At 39.6% G+C, this 26,975-nt stretch overlaps 1 long non-coding RNA gene across 2 annotated transcripts; it reads right to left on the reverse strand.

The window, feature by feature from the left end:
- Positions 1-2,435: 2,435 nt before the first annotated feature.
- On the reverse strand, positions 2,436-26,376 carry LOC120750646 (uncharacterized). Of its 2 annotated transcripts, XR_005700087.2 has the most exons (7): positions 26,268-26,376; positions 22,212-22,310; positions 14,722-14,778; positions 13,278-13,459; positions 9,496-9,680; positions 8,602-8,682; positions 2,436-4,569 (listed from the first exon to the last, which is right to left on the reverse strand). It is a non-coding gene; the product is annotated as an uncharacterized LOC120750646 (long non-coding RNA). The 2 variants fall into 2 exon arrangements; XR_009207671.1 differs by lacking the exons at positions 14,722-14,778; positions 22,212-22,310; positions 26,268-26,376 and adding an exon at positions 13,567-13,697.
- Positions 26,377-26,975: the final 599 nt, after the last annotated feature.

Genomic DNA, 26,975 nt, shown 5'->3' on the forward strand with positions numbered 1-26,975 from the left:
GATAGAAAAGTAGGGGGAGGAACCTAAAAAAATCTCCACCTTTTGGCCACCTCAAGTCTGCCTGGAAGCTCAATATGATGCAATTAATGAACGGCAATCCTCCACCTTCAGTGCTTCCTTCCCTTGCTCGAGACAGATGTGCTGACAGCATGGCACCTTCTTTAAAGGAGCTCAGTTTTATGGAAGCTGATCTCTCAGCAAGGCACATGTGGCTACAAGCTTTTGGCTGTTCCATGTATTTTAAAGCAAAATCACCATGTTTCACAGCAAATATTTAGAGACAATATCAGAAGTGAAAACCTTTTCTATCCAGGGTCCAGCAAATGCCTTTTTTCTTTCCAGAGTACTTTTGAATGTCTATACATATTAGCATTTTCTTTGGTTGTCTTGGAAAGCACCCTTATAGACAAATGTATCTTGTTTGCAACCTTTTTTCTCATATGGGGCACATATTTTACTCTGCTTAGCTTTAACCCCATTCCTTCTAGGCATATCCTGATATGTAGCCTCAAAACAGTTCTCTCCCTCTATGCTTTTACATCTTACAAGACATAAAATGCCACGTGCAGTTATAGCCAAACTCGAGGGGGAAAAAAAAAAAAAAAAAACACCACACACTTCAAAATTCAGCCTGAGTGCCTACAATTAAACACCTAAATAAGGTACCTGTTAATCAGGGGTGCTAAATACCTACAACTTCTACCAAAGCCAAGAACTTCAGAAAACTAGAATAATTCAGCCCCACAAGCACCATTTCCCACCTGTCCTCACACAGAGAAAGTATATTTTCATCTTTACTAACCAAACTCATCATGATATGCTCAATGACACTGGGTAAAGCAATTTTAAGCAGAAATTAAGTTATTGAATTGGATTCTCATGTCTAAATTTCACCACAGAATTTTGATATACTTTTAGCTTAAACATTCCAGTAAAAAAAAAAACAAAACAGGAAGATGGAAGAAGACAACCAAATACACAGAATTCCAGATTTCCTTCCAAGAGGAAGGGCAGCTCCAGGAAGCCTTATGGATCAACCAGCTGTCATAAAGGACAGAGAAGACAACTGCTCATTCCATGCTTCATTCTTCAGAGAGCCTTGCAAAAACTAGCTGAAGGATGCAAATGGAATAAAATCTTACCCTTGAGTCTTTCTCCCAAAAACTTAGTTTTCCTAACATTGTAAATGTTCTGACTCAAAGAAACACCAGAGGAAAAGAGTGATCCCTAACATGTTTAAAGTGTTTGTGTAGATAAGTTTTGTCTCTCTCCATAAAAAATTGGATTAAACTTCAAGCATGATTCAAAACAAGAGCCACAGTTTTTAAATACTTTTCAAAAAAGACAACATTTTCTATAAATTATCTCAGAGTTAAGAAAGCTATGTGAAATTCTGTAGAAAACAAATGATTTATAAAGGATGCCATGAACTGTTTTAACAGCCTCAGACCAACTGATACATCATTTGAACAGAAATACTGAACAGTGACTGAATAGTAACAATGAGGGGTAGGAGCACACTTTCAATGGATATATTCGAGATGCCTCAATTGAGAAAATTGAGAATCTTTGACACTAAATCCTAAACACTTCTCATTATTTTCATTTCTGCATTTTGTTACTAGGCTTCCAAGTAGAAATCCTGAAGTGGCTGCAAGAGCTCTTTCTTCCCTTCCACTTGTAGCTGAAGAGCTTTGTGCACAGCACCAGAGAAACTCCTGTTGCTGGAAGTCCTCGTCTGAAAGATGAGACTCTCCTTCAAGAGAACCAACCCATGGCAACCTCAGGAAGGGAAAAGCAATTGCCCACTTCATATCTGTTTTGAAATTACTTTCTTCATTCCACATAAATTAACAACTCCAGAAGACTTCATAGGAAAAGAAAATTATTCTTACAGGATGCTGGAAGCTTTTCACGGAGGACTGGCTGAAGATCTTGCGTAAAAAGGCTGTCAGCAGAAATATGCTATTCTGGAAAGGGATGCTGGCGTAGCAATATGCTTTAAAACAAATAAATCACATTTAACATTTCTTCTGCCTTTTCCCATCAGCTAGTTATAAAGAGAGAAGCAAAAGATACAGGTAAACCTATTTGAGAATGTTTTCACCCTAAAGGACCATGGGAATAGATGGCTTAAGAGTTTTGCCTGAAGAACAGCTATAGTAATTTAACAGTATTTCTCTTGGCAAAAGTGCCCAGATTAAAGGCTAAACCCCCAATATTTTAACTTTTTTTTTTTCCTTTAATTTAAGCATCTCACAGGAAGAATTCTAAGATTCAAGTATTCAAGGCCTGAAAACAGCAGTGATTGGTAATGAAAGTAGAGATTCGAGAGTCAATGCAACCTGTGAGAGTCATAAGAATTACAATAATTCAAAAATCACACACAAGTATGTAGAGTCTGTTTTATTTGTGCTGCTTAATAGAGGTTGGCAATTTCTATGTGTTTTGATTTGGAACATAATTTGAAACAATGATTTGGGTTTGGCACTTACTGATATACCAGCAACTGACAAGTTGTTAAAAACATCACAATCTTTTGAACATATTCATCCTCAGGGTATTTTCCTGGCCTTTACACTACCTGCTTTTCCTTGTATTTTAAATTACCTTCAGGTATATGCAGATTATAAAAATATGCCTTTGACTCTATTTAACTTACCATTGTCAGCCTAACTTTTTTTTTTTTTTTTTTTTGCAGGAAATCAGCTCAGCAATGACATAAAAGAAAAAAAATTCTGACTCTTTCTAGGTCTTCTTTGCTTTGGGATGTTATCTTCAAAGTCCTCAGATCTTTCTCAAATTCCTAATAATGTATTTCTTTTCTTATACCCTAAAACAACTGTTAGACTTGGGACAACTTAGGGTTCCAGGACCTTGCAGGGGAAACCCAGCCAACAATTTAATTTCTGTCCTATATGCAGGAAAGGAGTTCCTTTTGGAGAGCATTAGAAACCACAGTTCAGGCAGAGTGGTTTTAGGTTGCCCCTATAGTAAAAACTCTTAAGCTGCTATTGCAGCCTAATGGGGCTGCTGGTGTGCATTCACACAGTCCTACTGAAATGCCCTCCTCATTAAATGGGTTATTCAGAAGCCAGCCTCTGCACTGACTTCGGCTTCTAAATAACTTTCAATTCAATGTCAGGGTCAAAATACAGCTCCTGAATGGGCACGGGATGGCAGAGTACCTGGTGATCCCTAAGATATGTGCAACAGTGGGAGGAAAAGGGAGTCAGTAGGTGAAGATTTGGTTATCTAGTCAGGTTTCTTTGCAATGCAAGGTCTCCTCCTTTTACACTAGTGTACTGTAAATTGCCAGGGAATTGCCGGCAAGGATAACAGCATTTTGTCACAGTTGTGATTAAGAGACTGAATCTTTAGTGCCCCCTTAAATTGCCTCTCCTGTTGTCCTAATTCAAATAGATTTTTATTGTTTTCAATGTATGGGAGGAGGATTCAGGGGGAAACACCAGCAAATTTCACTTCTGTCCCAGAGAGGTATGCAAACAAACAGCAGAAGTGAACTTCTAGAGAAATTATTTTACTGCCTATTAGCGTCTGCCAGTTCTCATAGATCCATCAGGACTCATGAGAATTCCCTTATAAAGTAATTTATGTGCTGTGCTGCAGAGCAGCTCTTTACTCTTTTGATCTTTGGTATTAGAGATAACAAATTTGTAGGCACCTTCAGCTTCCTCAGCACTGCCATGCAATCTAAGCTGGACTGGTCCAACTGCTGCTTGTTCCATTAACTCAGTTTTAAGTAACACATGATTATCTCAAGCATAGACAGCCTAGGAGCTGGCAGGACTTTTGAAGAACACGATTAGAAATAAAAAGGGCTTCATTTCCAATCCTACTTTTCTTTATGCCCTGGATTCAGCCAGGATAGGGTTCATTTTTAAATAGAAAAGGACAGACACAGCACTATGTAAACATTTTCTCTTGGTTGCTTAAACTTGTTTTTGCTGTTATACTTCCTAATCAAAATATGGTGGCGGTGAAAGTTGTTTTTTATGGTTTTGATGAAATATTTGGCATATGCCCTTCCAAAGCTGGGAAAATGATAGCAGGCTTTCCCTTCCTTTGTAAAGAGAATACAACGCTCTTATCCAGACCACCTTCATGATAGCAGGTTAATACTGTGCACCTGAGGCCTTGCTGTATTCCACTACAGAAAGCTGTAGTTCCTTGCTAAACATCTGTACACAGATTTGAAAACAAATTCATTACTTCTATATATAAGAGTTCTCTGAAAACCTTATGAGGCAACTTCACCCCACCTTCTTCTCTTTCCTTTACAGGTATAAAGACACTTCTTAAAATGTTGTTATACTTGTGAAGGAAAGTCCTTCGTTTTGTACAGGTCACTTACACGGAAACCTGTCACAGTTGCATGCAAGTTGCATACAGTCTTTCGTGGGACTTACATATCTCCTCCTAAAGGAAGATATGGCTGTGTTTAATGGTAGCATTTTCCTAGGGCATATGATGGTCGCTTCTTTTCTCTGCTATCTTCTTGCTTCTTGTATGCAGTCAGTGGGGCTTCAAATGTTCCATGTTTCCTCCCTAAAAAAAAAAAAAAAAAGAATTATAATGAAAGAGCTGAGCTCCTGCAGCACATCCCCAGAGCCCTGTGGGAACAAAGAGCCAGAAGTGATGGGAGGGAGGATGGAAAACCAGTGGGAACAGGCAGGAGACAGACAAGGCAGTGGGGGAAGGGACCATGGGGCAGTGGGGGAATGGGAACAGAAAGGAGCCAGATCCTGGTAAACTAAGGAGAAGCCCGGTAGGAGAAACTTCTTTGTTTGCAGGAGAGAACAAAGGGGAAGGGGAAATGATGGAAGAAGCAGAGCTGTCGGGTTAGAAGTTGTTCGTTGTTGTTCCTACCCACTCTCCGCCTGCACCCACGAAGGGGAAAAAGAAAACTCACAGAGGGAGCTGATTAGCATGTGCAAACACGCTTCTTTTGCTCTGCTTGTGACAATGAACTGTCTCTTTTTCCTTTTTTCTCTCTTTGTTTGGCAGTTGGGACAAAAACAATTAGATGTGAAAATGTAAAGTTGAAAATCTAAAATGGCAAGGCTATAGAAAATACCAACTCCATTGATCTAGATGCAATTTGTCAGCAGGTCAGAAGCACTGGTTTCTCTTAGGGCTGACTGCTGCAAAGAAAACTAACCTGACCTATAGTGATATGATTTTGCTCTAAATCTAAAATCTAAAGCTTTTTTCTTTTTTTTCTGTATCCTGAGAGACTTAGCAGGAAGAAGTTGGCATCAATGTCACAACTTTTGTATTGTTTGTATACAAAACTTTGCTTTGTTTTAGGTTAAAAACTCCTAGGGTAACTATTTGTAGAAAGAGATGTCAAATCCCTGTGAGAAATTTATATATATATTTACTTATCAAACAGTCCTTCTAAAATATCAAAACCAGATCAATACTCATGTTTTCTAAGTTAACTAATATCAGTACTTTGCTGTAGGACTGTTTTCCTCCTAGCAATATTACAGCAGAGTAGTCAGCATTTCAATGTAATCTGCACTACAATGACCTATGTTAATGCAGACAGATACTTCAAAAACAGAACAACATGTTAATTGTCCCTCCCATATAACTCTTGGGCCTAACAATTAGTACCCACTTTTATTAGCAGTTAAGTGCAGAAATATACCATTTAAAAATCTTACAACCTTTGTTCTGGATTTTAGGTGACTTCCACAAAATGTGTCTTCACTAATTTCTTTTTGTAAGACTGCATATCTGTTGTAAACAGCATTTTTATTTCCTGACTTGTTGCCTGGATAGTAAGGTGAAGAAACAGGACACCTTATTTTGCTAAAACTTTTGTTTTCTTTTTAGTTTTATTTTAAGAGATTAGTAAAAGCTGGAAAACTTTCTTGACTGGTCATGGATGAATTTTTTTTCCAGCTCTTTATCTGATGTACTTGGAATCCTGAATCTGGTAGTTGAAAATGAAGCTGTCTTGGGGGTTAAACTCTTAGTTATAAAATTGGATTAAACTTCAATTTCTTGATCAAAGCTGAAAAAAAAAAAAAATACGGCTCAAGAGAGAGCACTCATGAAGATGCTTCCTATGAACATGAATTACCAGAATAGCCATGTTCTTGCAAAACAGGCTGACCAATCCCATTTTGTTCTTTTGTGAATGCTCATCGCTGGCTTCACTTTTCACGCATTTTTTGTTTCAGTTGCTGTGTTTTAAGACACGCTTTGCTCTGTGCAAGATCAGCAAAACAAGCAGCAATTTCTGGAAGTAAAAAATTTAGTTGTCTTGTGGGTTCCTTTTGCTGCAATGAAGTTACACTGCCCTTACACACTCATCCCCATCTTGCTAGTAACCAGGGTGTTCAAGCCTTAAACCCAACCTCTTCTGCGTGGTTGCAGTGTGATAAATACACCCCCAAAGGCTTGCTTACATGGCAGTGGCCACTAAACACGGGCTAGTAATACCTGCTGTGGGGCTTCTCTTGCCGCAGCTATGGGGGAGTTACTTGCCCTTTGACTTTATCCATGCTTAAATGAACTGAGAGTTATCCAGGCAGTCATCCTCAGGCACCAGGAAAGCGCTTTAAACTTTACGTACCTAGCTAAATTTGCCTGGCAACTTAGAGCTGTGACAGGAAAAATATCTTGCCTGTCCCTTTTGTGCTCTAAAGAGTGAGGGAACCAGTTTTTACATATGTAAAAGTTGGGTGTTTTATCTCACACAACTTTTTGGTGCCTACATATTCTCTTCTCCATCACAAATTATTAACGTTTTAATTTTTTTAAACTCATAGCTCTCAGTGGATATTTCAAGTTGAAAATAATGACTCATCTATGAGAGGTGATTTTTTTCTTCTCCACTGACCATCTTTGATTCCTTAAAGTGTTCTCATCTCTCCCATTGCAAGAGTTGTGTTTTCTCATACAGCTAAGGGTATTGTCTCTGCTACCATGGTCTGTTTGTTTCTATGAGCAGCACTTTTCCTTCCAATTTGGTTGTGGGACAAAATAAAGAAAAAAATCGCTGGTATTGTGGTTTTCTGTACTGGAAGCGTATCAGCTCAAATGAAGAAACTCAAGTTTCATTACAGTTGCAGCAATATCAACCATTCTGAAAAATTAGTTCAGAGATTTGCTGCAGAAAAAGAAGATAAAAAGAGTGGCAAAATTTCTTGTCTTCATGTAGGGCAGGGATGATTGCTAATTCCAAAAATTCCAAGTATTCATAGATAGTGTGTATCTGATGTAGCTTTCAGGGAAGTAAAAAAAAAAAGGTCATTCCTTGCTTCTATATTTTAGCAATTCCTTTGCAGTTTTGGAGATTTTTCTTTATCTGTCTGATTAGTCCAATCTGTAACTCTTTAGCTACTTTAAGGAAGAAAACCAAACAAAATGTCACCATTACCCTGGAGAATTAAGCCATGTAAATTAATAGTATCAGTTGGCCCTGAACAAGAGATGTGTCACCATCAGCTTACTTAAAAATACTTTAGTATTTTGCCACTTAATTAAGAAGGGAGAAAAACACAGTATTTTCAAAAATAAGCATTTTCACAGAATATGTATGATTTGAATTGGAAAAATCAATACAAAAAGTAATCCGGTTTTTAGTCAAATCTGACTCCCAGTACTACTTTTTGTTAAAGCAGTGCAAATGTTTGGAGCCAAGTACAACACCTGCCTTGTAGCTGGATCCTGCATAAGGATGGTGGCTTACTTCTGGTGGGGCTTCCTTGCCTGGACTGCACATCCTATTTTATGTATGATGCAAGGAGGTGCCCCCTCTGGTAAGTGGAGGATTCCTGAGTGAATGAGTGAGTGAGCGTAGCACAGGAGCATGGGGTGATGTGGGAGCCTGATAGAGGCACCCTGTGCTTTTCTTTCTTCCCTTTTTTGTGTTACAGCCCCCCTGAGTCAGAAGAAGACAGGTTAACTGAGCTGACCCAGAGCACTTGGTGTTATTACAGCAAATGAAAATAACGCCATTAGAGCCAAGAACATCACCGATTTAGTGAGGGACTTTTTGAATTTTGAAATCTAAGTGCAGTTTTCCTATTGCCAAACTAAATCTTGGGATTTCTTTTTTGGGTAAGATGAAAATATTTTACTTTTGTTGTGGGGTTTTTTTTGTGGGGGGGGAGGAGGTCTTTGGGGTTTTGGGGGGTTTTTTGGGTTTTTTGGGCTTTTTTGGTTTTGTGGGTTTGGGGGGGGGGCGTTGTTTTGTTTTTGGGTTTGGTTGGTTTTGGTTTGTTGTTGTTTTTGGTTGGTTGGGGGTTTTTTTGTTTGGGAAGGAGAATATCTTTCAAAATTCATGAATTCTCATTTTTCATCAGATCTACTCCTAACCAGATCCCCAAACCCTGTAGTTTTAAAGTTACTAGTACTACATTTTAGGGGAAAATTATTAACAACAGTATGTGCATGCCTATATACAGCAGCAGGGTTGAAGTCTTTGTGTGTTGCTGCATTCAGACTTGAGTACGAAGTCAAATCCAAATCTCCCTTCAAATTAGACAAAGCTTCCAAACTTGGTTCAAGAGACTTATGGAACCAAACACGATTGTGTGGAATCAATGAGGAGCAACATACCAGCACTGGATTCTTCAGAGGCATGTCCTGAAGAGTCAAAGGTTTATTTCTCGTCAGGGTAAAAGCACTGGCACTGGATTTCTGCAAGACATGTAAAACACATCTCTCAAAAGGCTCAATATAAACAATTCATTTCATAGACTTAATTTAAATAATTACATCATAATGCTATCTTTGCAATACAATTATATTAGATATACTTTTTCTATTGTAGTAAATTAATTCCATCTTTTCTGGGTTTTAGATCATCTCTTCTCTGGTAGGAAAACATCAAACCTTCCCAACCTCAAACAAAGAGAAACTATTAGTAAAATGTTTCTCAGAACACCTAGACAAATTTATCTAAAAATGAGCTGTGAAAATTTTATTTGCATGTACTTTTGCATTCAAGGAAATTCAAAATTACTTTCTATTAAGGGTACCAATGTCGGCACAAATGGCACAAATCCTTGAAAGGTAAATATGTGCCTTGCTCTGTTTGAAAAAATCTGGCTTCAAAATAGCAAAGTTATAGACTTTTGAAAACATGCATCCTGGTTTGCACAGCAGGTTTTTAACATCAGAAGCAAACACCAGGATGTGATGTTCTGAATATTCACTTTCAGTATATTTGAAAGCTCACACCTACTTGTATTTGAATCTGTGATTACTTTCAGTACTGCATTCCTCTGAATCAGTTACAAAAAGAAAAGGGCATTGGAGACCTTACTGTTTATAATAAATCATGTTTCTGCTTTTAGTCAGAGAATTTTTAGTCAGAGAATACAGGCATTTTACCCACAGGAACTACTATTACTCTTGTAGACATAAACTTTAGATAGAGCTTCCTGGGAGAAAGGCTGTGATCTAGGAAACATGCTGATTCAAACCATTATGTGGAGAAAATATACTCACATTTCTGTGACCCCATTATCTTAATTTCTCAATTCATAGAAACTTTGCTTTGGAAGATCTCTTGCAGTGCTGTCCCTGATGCTTCCTTCTGGCCAAAACTGGAATTGTGTTTTCCTCCTCATTTTCTCACCTCCTCACCAAGTGACACTTGGTGATTTATGCTGCCTTGGAAATAAATAATCTGCCTTAGGATATGAGAAAAACAAGACTGATTAACAAAACACAATTCTGCACCCTCCTAGCAGAATACTGGACACAGATAAAGGGCATCAAATATGATCACAATGAATAACATGCTCAGAAATGAATGCATCTTTCAAGCTTTGGCTCAGAACTTCTGTTAGTTACTGGAACTGTTCACCATCTTTTTGCCTAGACCATAGTTTTAGACTGAATTTTGGAATGAATAAGAAAGTACTTTTCTGCTAGTTGGCATGGGGAGTGAGGTTCATGGCTAACTCAGTTCTGAGTTCACCAGCCTGGATTAATCATGAGTGACAGAGATAGCTGAGATAGGGAGAAGGTGAGATGCTTGAGGTAGGTGCTTAAAAACAGGTAAGAAGAATGCTGTCAAAATTTGCTACTATTTTATCTGTGCTTCCTGTACCTGAGTAATACAGTTAATACCTCCATGCATACTGCTTGTTAAGTACACAGTATGAAGAAGCAATTGGAGGAATAATGCAAAAGAAGTTAGTGCAAAAAATAGTATTTAAAGGTTTTGTTTCTCAAGAAGAGCCATACATCCCTGAATTCAGTAAGAATGTCCCACAGCCTGTGATTATCATAAACCCTTCATGGGTTTTGATGGTTTTGATATTTAGTAAAGTATTAAGTAAATAAAGGAAGTATTTATTTATTACTTTGTTCTATTTTATTTTTTGAAATAATGGTTCTTTAGTCAAATACCTCTAATTGATATATCAAAAAACTCAGAAATTTATTTAAACAAAATGGGCCTTTACTCTCAGATTTTCCCTTTGACTTTCATTTATGTTTCTAGTAGTGAATATTCAGCATGTATTTTTATGGTGTACTATAATAATAAAAGCTTACTACCCCTGGTTTTACTACAGTTCTGGACTCCCACCCGAAAACTGATATTCTGTAAAAGTCCTGATATCATTTTCTTGAAAGGCTTATCTGTAGGTATTAGATATTAAACCACATTTTCAAAACCTAGAAGATGTAGGAAAAAAAAACCTTTTAAAATGGTTCATACTTGAGAATAGAGCATTTCTGACCTGTAGGGTAACAAAAACATGAAATGTACATCCAAAAGCAATTTTAAATTTATTACTTTATGCTTGCCACCAATTTCTTTGAATTCATTTTCTTTCAATGAAAGCCATGCAGAGCACGGAGAAGTTGAAAACAGATGAAAACAGTTGAACTCCTGCCCCTCCAGTCTTCTGGGCAGATCTACCAGAAGTGTACTTTTTCAAATAATTTTTAAAATAAGAATTTTGGTTAGAGTTAGCTCTATCCTGAAGAAGTGCACCTCTGCATACCAGGGCTGTTACAGTTCTCTCCCAGCATTACAAACAATCTCCTGTTTTTCTGGAGGACTGAGAGTCTTATAGCGTAAAAGCAAGTGCTTCATCAGAGCTCAGGTATGGAAACAGGTTTTGATTCACAGGGAAGAACACATGTGTCAGGGTAAATTTTAAATAGCTCAGCTTTCTATGTAAAATGAAGCCTCACTGTGACTCCGTCCTTGAGATCATTAGAACACATGAGAGACCCATCAAACACTGAGACTCCTCTCTCTTAAGGAGCCAGCTCTACTCCACAAGGCCTCAGTGAAGCTTAAGCAAGAAGTTTGCAAGGAGGTCCAACAGCTTCCTTAACAAGGCTGGGGTTCTACAAGAGAGGACTTTCTCTTACAACAACAACAAATACAAGTCACCACTCTGATCCTCCAGCTCACATTCTTAGAATACATTTCCTTTTTATTGCTCTGGTAGCTGGAAAATGACGCTAAAATGGGAAAACAGTGATCTGGTCTTAAGGCAACTGGGATTCTCTTTATGTTGATCTGGTTCTCTGTCCCTAAAGTCTTTTGGTCCAACAGAAATATATTCATTCATGTAACACAGAACATGAAACAAAGCAGATTTATAACCTACCTTTGCCAAAAATGATTTGTTATACATGGGGAAATAAATCTGAAGTTGAATCAGCTTTTCAGGAACCTACTCTTTGGCCTCTTTCTGGTTTTGAGCATGTGGTTAACATGGGAGTGCTAGTGTCAATTATTTTAATGATTTTTAATATTTGGGACGTTTTTCTCCCGTTGTTTTGTAGTCAACAATTGTGAATAACACCCTGCCATCATTTTTGCAAATGGAGAAACAAAAAAAAATACTTGTAAATCAGAAGTTAGTATAATAACATCTTTTAAAAATTTACATAAATCTGGTAAATAGTGGAGGTGATTGCTCTTTTAAATAAAAAGCTCAGAAGACCTGAATATATCTTAATACAATATTAAATATGTTCATACATAATAACAGTAATTGACCTCCTGGACAATGCCATAGCAAAAATGAAAAAATGGAAAAAAAAAAAAAAAAAAAAAAAAAAAAAAAGGTGCCTTTTATGTTGAAAATATTTCTTCTTTTACACGTTTTGTACTCTAAGTAAGGAAAAAAAAAAAAAAAGTCGATCCTGTGACTATTATAAACTGAGCTTACTCAAAGGAAACATCATATTTAAATCAGGAGATAAACATTGTCCGTATAATACTGTGTAACACTGGACATTTAATGATGTCCTGAAATTCCTGTTCACACCGTTTATTTGATGAAGCATTGCATTGGACTCAGAAATGCTATTACAAAAAAAAAAATCCAATGTAAAAAATCTTTGGTTTAATTACAGTTTTTTACCATATTAGAATAGCTTTAAGAAAGATGTCATTTTCTTTATAAAATATAATGTGTATATTAGGTATCTAAAAATATGTAGCTTTTAACTTCCCCTATTCTGCTGACTGGTCCAGCAAGCAAACATGATTTGTCACTAACACTCTCTGCTTCTCATTATTTTACTGTGTGACAGCATACCTCATGCATGAAATGTATATTTACACATAATTTACAATGAATAAATAAATTGTCATTAACGACTTTGAGTAGCAGTTTTTAATCTCAACAATCTTTAGTTTTTATATATGCATGATGGCAAATTCATTGAGGTCCTGATTTTGCTTTTCTGTGTGGATTCAGTAGATTGAATTATTTGCTTGTCTCTTCAAGGAAGCAAATCTCGCAAAAAAACAAACAAACAAAATTTCTAATCAGAGTTATTTGGGACTCTAAAATTACTGAGTGACTTCAGGACCAACTGCAAACTAAGGCTCTTGAGCTGAGCTTCAGAAGATTTCAGGAATCATTCTCAATGCAGGGTCCACTTTCAGTGTATAAAATACCGGTGTGGGTGACTCGTTCTAAAACACTTTCAGCATTCTGAGTTCCACTAGAGTGAGACCCAAGCAATGGGTAGGACTGTACAGGAACAGAAGCAGGGCTGTATGCTTGGTGGGCTGTTCGGCTGCACGTTTTGGAAAGCAACAGGTACAGCACTGTGGGGGATGGTTGTTTTCTGTCCCACACCTGGTACTAGTTACAGGTTACAGTGAACTAAACCCCTGAAACAGCAAATGGGATCAGACAGAGCAGTGTAGACTGGCTACACCTTTGGAAACAATCTGCGAACCCGGCAGTCTGGTACACGAAAAACAATGTTTGAAAACAGACGTGGCATCCTTTGGCACTGACCTGCCCAATACGCCTGTGCCCACGCAGAGTCTTTGGGACTTTGGTGACTTGTTTATGCAGAGCCCGATAGAAACAACTCCCTGCTGTGAGGAACGACAGCAAGGGAAAGTGCAGCTGCAGCTTTCATCTGGAACTTCTGAAGATGTATTTGTTAAGTGGTGTGTCATATTCTCCTGTGGCACCTACAGATTTAAATACATACAGCACTAGTTCTCTGCGTATATGTGAATCTGCTCATGTGCGCTGTGTCTTTGGCTGGCTGGGATGTAAAGAGCAAACGATCCCATACCTGCTTAACTGGAATATTTCTCCCTTTGGATCCAAATTAGCAATTTTGTAAAGCATCACCAAAATCCTCCCGCACTTAGAGAAATTATTTTGGTGTTTGCAGTAAGAGAGCATGCCCACAGTTACTAGAAACTCCTCCGCTTTTTCGTAATAAACAACAACAACAACAACAACAACCCCCCAAAAAAAAAAAAAAAAAAAAAAAACCCACAAAAAAACCCACACCCCAAACAAGCCAAGATGGAGAAGACCAGGGCTCCTGGGAAATACGGAGTTAACAAAAGCCGGTTTTGCTGCCTGGAGTAGGAAATAGCTCACTCCCGCAGTCAATTTGCCTAATTGATTAGAAGCCTGATTGCCGCGGCCAAGGAGGGCATCCCAGGGGTGTGCACGCACAGAGGCGCGGCCTTGCGCGGCGGCTTCACACAAATGGGGGCTCCAAGGCTGAGAAACCATTTTCCACCATTTTCCATTCTCTGGCTCGGGCCCGCGCCCATCTCCAGCGTGCACAAACCCGCGCGGATGGCTTGGAGAGGGGCCGGAGGGCAGCCCCGGGTGTCACCTCGGGGCCCAGCGGGCACAGGGCCCATCCCGGCCCGGAGCACCCTCAGCCGCCTTTGGATCTCTCCAGCGGGAGAAATCCTGCCTTGCCCAGCCAAGCGCTCCCCAGCCGCGGTCAGTGAGGGGGCTTTGCTGCCGTGGCGTTTCCCGCTCCAGGGCTGCTCCCAGGGAGGACCAGAAGTGCCCGGGTGGCAGCGGTGCCAGGGCTGGCCCCGCGGCGGCTGCGTGGCTCTCTAATCCTCCCTCTCGGGATGCTGCCCCGGCACTTCTCAGTACAGTAACCCAGCCCCTCGTCTGGGCTTCCTCAGCCTGCCTTCATTACTATTACCATGATAAAGACCAGCTTCTTTTTTTTTTTTTTTTTTTTTTTTTTTTTTTTTTTTTTCCAACTTCTCCCTTTTCAAGTCTCTACTTGCTCTTGACTTTTCTGAATATCTCTTTGAAAACTTGACACTTTGGTTGTTCTCCCAGACAGCTCTAATTACAAGAGTTCAAATAAACCTTGGGGGTTTTTTGTTGGGCTGGGAGGTGAGGGAGCGAGGAGAAAGCGTTGGATAACGGAGATATGCTGTGAAGATTTGCTGGGAGAACTCACCTCCTCCAAAGGCTCTTCGGGTCTTCTCTGCAGTTCTGGGGGCCCAGAAAGTTGCAGCTTTGGGGGATAATCCAACATCCAGGTTTAGCATAAAACAGAAATATCAAAACATGAGCCTAACAGGATAAACAGGAATTGGAGGCTGCTGCTGTTTCAGTGTGCAATACTCTGACTTCTTCCAAAGAGACTTCACCATTCTTACCTTGAGAAAAAAATGTACTAACAGTCTTAAATTTTAAAAAGAAGAAAAACCCATGTGAAGGCTCATTCAAAGCATGAGCATCATTTCAAACACTGTGAAACAGCCTGGTGGTTTACAGTCTGCTACAGCACTCATTTGGTGCTGATGTGAATGAAAATGCCTTTTAATTTCAACCCCCCCCCATCTCCAGGATTCACTGGAATTCCTGGACAGTTCCCAAACCTCAAACCAACCCACTCTCCTTAATTTGTAGGGCTTAGTGACCCCCATGTTGCTAGGCTTGCACCAAAGGCACCAAAAAAAATAGTAAATGTTTTTCTGGGGCCTTTTATGAAAAGTTCTCTCTGTGATCCAGACGTGACAGAATTCAGGTGTACTTTCCCAAGAGCAGCACGATTTCAGTCATGATTCACCTGGGGGTGGTTTACAGAGATTCTTCTTCACATCAGTACAAAAATAGGCAAGCAGCTAGGGAGGGCAACACAGCCATCATCAAAACTCAGTGTACAAAGGGGAGCTATGACAGGGATTAGACTTTTACCCTGCTGATATTCATAAATCACCTGGAACAAAGACACTCAGGAGAACTGAGCCTAGCCTCATCAGAATAATTATTTCTGTTATCACCAATTCAATATTTAGGTCTGTCACTAGAGGTGCTAATACATGATTAGGAAGTCAGGCTGTGTTTCTATCTGGAAGATGGGCGTTGTTTCTTTTCCTCCTGTTACCTCCCAATTCCTTTTATTTTCCAAGCCCTAAGTCCTTGTACATCCATACACTTCATCAGTGAGGCTCCTGATTTAGTATTCTGAGGACCACTATTAGAACCACTAGGCACAGCTTTAATCCTTTTGACAAACTCTATTTGTATTCCTCCTGTATTAATCTTAGGGTCCATAATACATCATGTAGTGACAGAGTAGTGGATAATTTTATTAAACCTGTGGATGACACCAGGTGGGAAGAGACTACCAGGAAGCTGGGTTTAGAATACAAAATGACTCGGACAAATTGAGAGCATGGTTTGAAGCAGCAGCAGCAGGCTGTCTAGCACAGACAAATGCAAGACAGTGCGCAGAGGCAAGAATAATGCACTACGTAGAGCCAGGCTGCCAAGCAGCTGCTTAGAGCACAAGATGAAAGCTGAGTAACTACCAAGGACTGCAAGCTTTGCAAACCCAAACACTGCAAGGGGAGCCAGAAGCATAAATCCGGGCTGGAAATCACAAAAGATAGTAATTCAGTCATTATGCTGTGTTACGTCTTTGAGACAGTACCACATCCAGATGTGTGTGAGCTGCTCCAAGAGGGACACTGAACAGCTGAAGAGAGCAATGAAGGTCAACAGAAGTTCAGAAAATGCAAGCAATTAAAATGGTGATGGCTTAAAAAAAAAAAAAAATTTTGAAGAAATTATGTTCTGCAAGCCTGTATAAAGGAATTGATAGGGTTTTTTCCTAATTACTTAGTTACTGGGGGAAAATAATTAAAAAATAATTTTTAAAAAGAGGAATGGTTCTAGTTGTAGGATGGAGGTTAAGGCTTCAGGTTGAGAAATACAGAATTTTTAGAGAAATATTTGAGAAACAGAGAAATTTAAAAGGTAAGGAGATGGGGAATCTGGACCAAATTTGACAGGAAAAGCAGGCACCTGAGAAAAAGTTATATAAATAACTATTAATGATGAGTGGGTATTATCTGAGGCTGCACTGGGAAGATGGGTGGCTTAGACTGTCTTTTCTTCAAAAACAATGAACCTTCCAGTTCTACAGTTCCAGTAACCTAATAAGCCTAAAACTTTAGCAGTTAGCAGAATTTTCCAAGATCCAATGCCTTAAGAAATGCACAGGTTTTGACAAGAAACTCATAAAAATAAGCCAAAATATTTATGAGCTATGCTATTGATTCACCTGTATTTTACCATCCTCTACAACAAAAAGCTATCTTTTCATATTTTATTGTAATATATTGGGAAAAAAATTGTCTTGTGCTTAACTAAGTAGAGAGTGCAACAAGTCATAAACTCTTGACAGACCTTTTTAAGGCCATTATTTATAGAAATTACTTCTGAAAACACCATGACATCTATTGACAGTACCTGATCTTAAAAACTTAAATCAACACTCCTAAACTGAGTGTGATTTCAGCTAAAGAGAACCATTGATCTGCATGCTCCCTAGTATGCTTTTCTGTTAACTGTTTTGTCCAGATATGGAAAAAAAAAATCAAGGAATGACAGACTGATTTATTATACTAGAGTATATACTAGATTACTAAAACTAGATTATGCAAAAATAAGTTGAATAATATCTTAAACTTAATTTACATAAATATTTTTCTTTACTCATGATATATCAAATTATGTATTTCAACTATAGTTTACCAACATGAATCTAAGCATTCTTTTTAATTTTCTGCTTAAAAGCATTGTATTAAAAAAAAAAAAAAAAAATCACATGAGAATAATTACTCCATGTTCCAACATTATTTTTTAAAAATTATGCAGATCACCTGTGTATAACACAATTCAGTTTGGTGTCCCCCTTTTCCCTTTTTTGAAGCTTTTAAAACACAATGACACACTGGACAACATTCAACTCCTGTATAAAGCTAAAATTCTACCTGAATTTGGTGGATTTACAGTATTATCCAATGTTACATTTTCTTTTTTTCCTTTCAAGCAGAGAACAGACTCAAGACTACTGCAGTCACAAAGCACAATGAAGTTTTATGTCATTGATACTACATCTTTGAACTTTACTGTGAGATCACTCTGCACTTTACAGCAGGACAGTAGATAATTCTATTGGGGGTTTTTTTCTGCCATTCACCCTGAAGGATTTTTTTTCTATCCCCGGAAAATTCCCAAATTAAATTCTGAGGCTTGAACAATACTCACGGAGCTTGTTTGGGAATTGACTTCCATCACGGCTCAGAAATTCTCTACCTGGTAAATACCTCATTCAGTTCTGGATTATTAGAGTTTTATCTTTGGATCTGACCCTAAAATAGATTATAAATATCAAAATACTCTTAAGCCTTGTAAATTAAATGTGTATAGTTCCTATATGGATGACAACAGCAGTTTGCAGTTTGTCCCTGAACACAATTTCACATGCATAGACAGGAGTAGGGACATACTAGTTCAAAGTGAACTTTTGGCCTCTTGAGGGCACAGGAAAGTTTGGTTCTTGCAGCAACTGCAATTCCTGTACAGGATCCCTCCAATTCAGCTTTCAGCTACAGTAGCAAAAATCAAAAGCAACCTCCTGGTGCTAGCATGGGTATTGAGCAAAAGTTAACGCTATATACATATAATAAAATAATTCAACCTGTGTGTCCTGGAGGTGTGTCCTGGTTGCTATGGGAGTGGTAATCATCAATTTCCGGGCTAGTATGGGATCCAAGTACCCTTCAACATAGCTTTAATGTTGTTTTTCACACTTGCAAAAGATACAGATTTTAGCTGTAGTTCAGGCATTCCCAAGCGAAATAAGCTCTTTTCCCTGACATGGTGCTAGGATGTTTAACTTAACAACACAGAACAAAACAAAATGAAAAAAAGAACAAACCAACCCAAAGCAACAAAAAAGAGGGGGAAAAAAGTTTAAAAAATTAATGGTCACGTTGTGATGAAACCCTTACAGTACTACCTTCAACATTTCCAACAACCCCCTGCCAGTATGCATTCAAACCAGTGGCTCAATGTACCTGAGACAGCTAATTAAAAAAGGAAGTGGTCAAAGTCATGCTTCTTTTTTTTTTTTTTTTTGGTAGACTTCAAAGGTGATCCCTCTCCTTCCTCCTCTTTACATTTTACTGTCTGGCTTTCTGCCCATCCTGCAGCTGTTGGCTGAGCCTGTCTTTCATGGCGTCAAACCTGCCTCCTCACGGTCCATAAAGTTACAGCAGAGACCGTGATACGCAGGTGTGGAAAAGCCAGAAGTGCAAGATGGGCCCGTTAATGATTTTTCTGGCACCCCATGCTGAGCTGCTGAAAAAAAAAGAGAGCAGCTTGCAGAAGGCAAGGGACTCTTTGTTTGCAGAGGTATTTGAGATTGTATTACTTCTCCCACAGCAAAGGTGTTGGGTTTTCACTTTAAGGGCTGTTTACAGAAATGATTCACCTTTTATACAGCTTTTAAAAAATGCTTTGAGGCTTTAATTGGACGCAGGATTTACATCACACCAGTATGAAAACTCTTACTTTTCATTTAGCCCCCCCATTAAATCATTCAGTGATCTTACTCTGTGATAAGCAGCGACCTCCCATTGTGTGGACTTCAGAGAGGAAAACAAAAGTCAATCACTAGGGATTCATTTATGTCATAAACTTTCATTTGGAAATTTCTGCACTCATTTACATTTGGGCAGTGAAGGCAAAGGGGACCAAATGCTAGGGGAGAAAAAGAACAAAACTGGAAAAAACACAATGATTTTCTGTTGTTCTTGAAATAACTGAACAATTTAATAAACTATATCTAAAACTCTTATCTTTAAAAAGTCACTTAGAAGTTTGCTTTTTTTTAAATGGTCGCTGAGCTGTGAACTGGGCCTAAGGAACAACTCTTAGCAACTCCAGCTCAAGATTTTTAGAAATGGGTGCTTGAAACTTAAGAGTCTACAGGTGCCATTTTCCAGAGCACACAAGTGACACATGATGTTCTCCACCACTCAGAATCAATGGGACTTGAATTTTCAGATTGTCCAAACACCAAGGCATGGCCTGGATTTCACAAAATATTTAGTGCCCAACTTCAACTAGTGTCCTTATCTCCCTCTAGGAGAGAGAGCCTGAACAGCTCCTTGTGGGCTTTAAATCTGTCCCTGAGTCTCTAATTAGGCAAGGGATATCAGCACTTCTGCAACCTCTAGGCCCTAGATTCCCTACCACCCCAAACTTTAGGCATTTGTATTTTAACCTTGGACCTCTACATCAGTGTTTTAAAGCTGGGCAGCATTTTGATTTTAAAAAAGAGTGAGCAAATAAGGACTGAGAGAAGCAGCAAGTGAGGAACATATTGCAAGGGGATGGGGGGTTTAAAAGGAGTTAGTGAGTCAGAAAAGTGTCAGCTGCACTGTCATCTCTGCTGTTTGCTCATACAGCAAAAGTTTAGAGAGGGAGGGATTTGTCTACACAAAGCTACTGGGCATTGCCCAAATCTCAAAGGTGCAAGTTCAGTTCTGCAGCTGCTTATCCATCTAGACCTATGCCATGGTTTAACCCCAGCCAGCAGCTAAACAGCACACAGCCACTCACTCCCCCACCAGCGGGATCAGGGAGAGAATCACAGGGGTAAAAGAAAACTCTTGTGGGTTGAGACAAAGGGAGCTTAACAGGGAAAGGAAAAGCCACACCGACAAGTGAAGCAAAGCAAGAAATTAATTCACTTCCCAGAGGAACCCAGGTGTTCAGCCATCTCCAGGACACCAGGGCCCCATCACATGCAGTGGCTGCTTGGGAACATAAAGGCCATCATTCCAAATATCCCCCCTGTCCTTCTTCCCCTACGTTATACACTGAGCACGATGTCACATGGTCTGGAGTGTCCCCTTGCTCAGTTGGGGGTCACCTGTCCTGGCTGTGTCTCCTTCCAGCCTCCCATTCAGCCCCGACTTCCTCATCAGTGTGGCCATACCAAAAAAAAAGCAGAAAAGGCCTCGGCTCTGTGTAAGCCCTACTCAGCAATAAAAGAAACATCTCGATATTATCAACCCTGTGATCAGCACAAATCCAAAACACAGCCCCATACCAGCCACTGTGAAGAAAGCTGATTCTAGCCCAGACAAAAGAAGCACAACCTATATGATGGATGTGCCCCCTCTGACAAGCAGCCATAGATGAATTTCAAGCTCCTGACCAGCTCACACTATTTTTTTTTTCCTAATACTTTATTTTCACTAATAACTTTTTCTAATGCAGCAGTTCTTAGAAACTCAAAGCAGGACTGGGAGGAGTGGCAAACCTGAAGTTAAGCAGTGCCAACCATAAATGAGCTGAATCCAGGTGCATGATGCTTCTGCGACTGCTTCAGCTGTTGGTTTTGTCACTCAGTGGCTTATGAAGTCCTCAGGTAGCTGGACATCTCTTCAAGAGAGACCAGTGGGAACTAGAATGGACCTTATTGTCTGCAACAGTGAAAAATGCAGTGTGGTCTTCTCCATGCCTGAAATTAGAGCTGGCATGGCATTCTGTGTTGACAAACAAATGAATCGAGCACCCTTTCTAAAGCCGTCAGGGAATGATATGTATGGATTTCATGCTGCTCCTAAAATCCAGTTCTGTTAACAGAATTCTGAGGGGACTTGGTGCACATAAGATGCTCTTTCTCCTATTTTCCAGTAACTGCTGTGGAAACAGTGCCAGTATCTTCAGCATGGAAATACAGCACAAACTGCCCAACTTAGGACTTTACAAAGGTGGTCTGTGACTTAAAAAAGCAACCAAAGCTCAGCAAACTAACTCAGGAATAGAGTTGTCAGAGTATTCTATGTAGAACAAGGACATGTGGAAAGAGACACAGAAGGTAACCACTCTCTATATTTTTACTAGAAACTTATTTCCCAGCTGTCAGAAGGAAGAGTAACATGAGCTCATGAATAATTGCTTTTGCAGGTTCCCTTGACCGCCAGACTAATCTTTGACTATCCATCCTGCAGCAGTCTGTAATAACCTCCCCGCTGTGTCAGCAGATAGATTTTTACAGCAAAGCACAAGAAACAAAATTGTTTTTAAAGCCAAACAATCTCGATAGCCTTTGTGCTGCACTCACAAGTCACCTCATAACATGAACTGCCCTTTCTCCTTATGTTTGTGATGCCACAAAATGTCTTCCCAACTGTATGTATCATAGTTCATGACAACTGCTCTGCCATCAGCTTTTCAAGAAAGAAGCTCTAACCTTGCAGCTCTGGAGGGTCATGAGCCAGTGCTCCCACAAGAAAATAAATTTTTAAGAAAAGCATATTAGGAACTGAAAAGGGAGACTGGACATGGGTGGGGAGATGTTGCAGGGTACTATGGTAAATGATCTGCTGTGTCACAGGACTCCTCTTTAGCCACGTGCATGCTACAGAGCCTTTTTGCACCACAACTCTTTTCTCTGGTGATGGTGGCAGTACAATAATAATAAGGCTGTAGAAATGGCTACCGAGTGCAGTTCTGGTAAGGCCACTGGAAAAAGCTGCTGAAAAATGCAGCTTTAATTTCATACACTCAGCTTACTAATTATAGAGCAGAATTCAGCTGAAAGGAGCCAGCAGTGGCTGGGGTTTTCACACTTACCATAGGAAATATTTGCTCAGTTTCTTTTTGGGGCTCTGTGTGTTTGTGAGAACGAGGTGGCCGTTGGCAGGGTGCCGATCCCAGAAGTCTGTCTGGGTGCTCTGGCAGAAGAAAGAAAACAAAGTCAGAAGGATGCATTTTCTAAATGCCCCTTGATGTGCCATCCTAAAATTCATCTTCCCTTGGGAAAAGGTAACTAATGTAAAATGCAGGAATGTTTTAGAAATTTTATTTTCCTTATTGAAGCCAATGTCCATTTCTTTGAAAGAAAAAAGGCTTCTGAGAGGACCACATTATACTTTATCTATGCTTCACTCTCTTTTCAGTCTATGCATTTTTTTTTTTTTTTTTGCATCAGGCTGTATTCTTCACTAATTTACCTTCAAAGGAAGTAAAGAATAAATGATTTAGTGTCAGCAAAACAGGTCCAGGTTTACAAGGGCATATGTGAAGTAGCCCTTCCATGTTACGTCTCAGCCAAACCAAGTGGAAATTATCAGCTACAGGAGGTCCTGTCCCCTCCTCCTAGTATTTGTACAGCTATGTAATCAGTCATATCAAAAAAGCCTCTCTAAACTAACCTGAAGAAAAATTAGGGAGTGGAATGGGGAGATGATTTTTCTCCAGATCAGAACCAAGATGTGCCTCCCAACACAGGGGCTGTGAGATCCAGCAGGAGCACAAGCAGGGAATAGCTAGAGTTCACAATTTCACTTTACACAGCACACTTACATCAGTCCAAAATTATTGTGAAACCAAAGTCCTGGCAGTTCACAATTAAGAATAAAGACACCAAAAATAAAACAAAAACAGAACAAAAAAATCCCCAAACACACCCCCCTCTAAAAAAACCCAACAGCAATAACAAACCCACATTCTTTTTGTTTGAGCTCTGTGAGCTGGCTCACTCGAGTGTCAGAGAAGCACTAGCAGGAGACCAAGGACAGGAAAGGGAGGGGAGCTGACTTAGCAGCAATAGCTGTTACGTCAACTTGGTTGTAGCACCAACACATCATTTAGAGCTTCTGTAGCAAGCTGATCATTAGCAACAGTAAAACTTGAAAACTCTTGAAATTATTTTATCTCTTTTTTTTTTTTTCTTTTTTTTTTTCTGGCTAGAAAAGTTACAGTGGTTCTTTCTGAGTTCTGTCATAAAAAGCAGTTACACATGACAATAAAAAGATCTATCTCAGACACCAAGAACTGAAACAGAGGTTTAAAGCTTTGCTCAGGCCACCTAACCCATCTTTCAACAGAAAAAGAGGGGGTGGAGAGGACTCTATTAAGTTCTGCACAACGGCTGTTCTGATGAATCCTTAAGCACAGTGATTTTATTTCAAGCTGTTATTATGAGACCTAAAGAAGTGCAATTACGTTGGTTGACTGTTTGCTCCCACATCTTCCTCCACTGGTGATGAAGAAGCTGCTGGGTGCTGCTGCCAGGAGCGGCACACAAGCTGCACTGCACTGGTGTTTCAGAAATGCCCTGGCTCTGCTGGAAGCAGTGTAAGTGTAAGGTATTTACACATTTTCATTTCCAGGCATGAGCCAGAGGTGCAAAGGTTCACAACTGAGGCAGCAAAGGAGACCTCAGCTGTGAGGTAGGCTCGACTGGATCCACTGATGGCAAATTTCACACAAAAGTTCACATCAATGCCTCAGTCAATTTCGAGGCTCCTAGATGAAAGAGTTTATGACAATGATTTACTGAATAAAAACAATGACTGCCCATCAGCAGATTTTCATTATTTGACAGGTTAGGCTGGCAATAACAACTGTGTGGATGTGATACACTTGGATTTTGTAATGGATCTGATATAAAATTTTCTCATGTGATTTTGTACTTCGAAGGAAGCAAAGGAAGATTCAGAATGAGTACATGGAGACAGGCCAAGTTCAACTAAAAAAAGATCCTGAGCAACATGATCTAGGTTTGAGGCAGAAGTTGCATGAGAAACCTCCCGAGATCCCTTGCAACTAGTATTTTCAATGCTTTTATGTGCTTATAGCAGGAGGTTGGATCCAGCCACTTTAACAGAGACATCGTGCTTCTCTTCAGTACTTAACCAAGAGCACTTAGAACAGCCATGTTGTAACACGGCTTGTAACAGCCATGGTCATTGTCAAAACTGAACACCTCTCTAGACTATCTGCTTTGGCCAAATTCCAGTCACTGCCCTATGTGGCAACTGGGTGAAACATAATGGACCCTTGAATGGGAGACAGGGTCAATAACCAGTTAGGCCCTCCTGGACTTAAAAGGTAATGAATAAATACAGGATTATACAAAGAGATGTCAGGGAAAAAACACCCTTTGAAGCTTAGTTAGCATTCTTCAAACTACAAGAGTATTAGCCTTAGCCTGGAGGGAAGCCTGTGTACTGCAGAGACCATCTCCTTTTGGCAGCTGGTCTAATTTAAGAAGCCTACAAACAATCTAGTCTGTGTCTTTCTGACCACACAATTCAACACAAACTGCTACTGAGAGGGAAAGTAACTGCAAACATCCCAGTTACAGCAGGAAGATTAGTCAGGAGGCCAGCTGAGCAAAGAGAGAAGGCAGCAGAGCAGCCTCCTGGACCTGGTGCCAGGGGTGAGCTATATGCTGTACTTTGTAAACAACAAAGTCCTTGTAGCTCTCCTCCTGCAGAAACCTCACAAATGAGTTAAAGCAAGGAAAGGGAGCTACTTCCAGCAACCTCCACAAATGTGTTCATCCCATAGTTCTTTGTCAGATGCACATTAATTTGATAAAATAAAATTTAAGGAAGGTTAAGTCTCAGAGCAAAGATATTCATCATAATTCCCCTAGTCTTTGTTAATGTGTTTAACATAGGAGCTCTGCTTCAATTTCAGACCTGAGGAGAAGAAAAAACAAATAATGAAAAAGAGAAAAACTTTGCCACAATGCTTAACTATTATGGTCTAAAAAAAAAAAGAAAATTGCTAAGTTCTTGTAAGACAACTAACACTTCCATTTCCTTCATGAAGAAAGCAAGTGGGAAAAGAAGAGATCCAAAGAGGGAAAGGATCAGGCATTCAGCCTCCTGACTCAATGAGAATCGATTTTTTTGCTGCTTGCTGCATGGTGCTGCAAGTCAATGCAGATCCTGACTTCTTTCCTCAGATCTGTTTCAGGAGAGATTTTGCACCCATCAGGCAAAGTGTGCCAGCACTGGAGTGAGCAATGTTATCGGGTGTTAGCTGCAGCACTCTGATACATCCTTGAGAACTAGCACATCATTAGGGATATTTTCACAATGGGATGTGGGGGTCTTAGGTCCATGTCAGACAAAAACTGAGGATGCTTTCGAAGAGGAACTAAAAAGATTGTAACAACTTTTAATAACTGTTCATTTAAACGTCCTTTTTCCATATGACTTCAGCACAATTTCTGAAATTTTCAAAAAAGTCTTGACAAAGCAACTCTGTATACTCTTCTGTTGTTAAAAAAGGAGGAAAAAAAAATACAAAATACCCCCCCAAAACACCCAAACAGTGAAACACACACCACCACCCCTTTCTCCAAAACTGAGGTATTTTTTGAAGTGTGCTCTGGAAGAGAAATTAATGGGAAATGTATTTCACAGTGCAATACCCACTACAACAGATAGAAAGTCTGAGTCTCTGCACTTCGGGCAGTTATTGCCACCTCCCTGAATTAGCCGCAGTTTACACCTACTGCACTGATATAAACGACAACACAAGAGCAAGGTGATAGAAAACAAGTCTGCAATGTCTAACCTCTGCCAAACACACCTGCAACCCTCTCACAGAGCAAGCTGTATATTGCACTATGTCTAATTAACTGTATACTACAATAATGCTAATAAGCTCTGTGGAATTACATGTAAAATACTACATATTTTATACACTGGATGTACAAAGATTTCATGTTGACTGATATGTACACCAACATTGAAACACCCCTTCTCACATGTGACATTCTAAACATATTTTAAAATGAATTAATATTTGTTCTTTGGCACAGCTGATGCAGGATCTGCTTCCGCAGCAGCCACCTTGATGAAAAAAACAGTGAGAGTTCACACTCACCAAGGACTTGTCAGCACAAAGCATCACAGTTCCTGGAGAGCACTTCCAATTCCCACAGGCAGGTATCTGTCTCAGTGACACAGCTTCAAGGGCACACCACAGACAGCTATGAGATTAAATATTAAACTCCCTGATCCCACTGGCACACAACCTCTGCCATTATTATTTGTAAACTACGTGACTGAACAACCCCAGATTTTCAGAGAGAGGTGTTACTGTGGTTCACTGAGAGTTTGCTGAAAAGCACGAAGACCTGTGGTGCTTCCAGCCTTCCTTATCTATGCTGCTAAAAATGAACTGACACTGATCATTCTACACATCAATCACCCCTATTGGGATGTCAAGAGACCACCAATATCATATCTGAGACTATTCCACTCATGAAGGAATTTGTGCTTAAGAACTCTAGATGTTTTCCTGACTATCAAGTTTCACTCCAGAGATAACAGGAAAGGTTTCATTTGAAATAACTTCCTAAGGGACCATCATACTGAACATCTATTCAGATTATCTACCTGTATCCACTCTGTGTAAAGAGACTTATTCCTTAGTTATACATACATACATATATATATACACACACACACATATATATATATACATACATACATATATATATTTTCCTTACTCCTAGAAGTTATACACAGTACCTGATTTTCACATAGATTCTCCAGCGTGTCCCACTCCGTGTCCAACTCTATTAGCTGC

Source organism: Hirundo rustica, chromosome 3 (genome assembly GCF_015227805.2).
Source record: "Hirundo rustica isolate bHirRus1 chromosome 3, bHirRus1.pri.v3, whole genome shotgun sequence".
NCBI classification, from domain to species: Eukaryota; Metazoa; Chordata; class Aves; order Passeriformes; family Hirundinidae; genus Hirundo; species Hirundo rustica.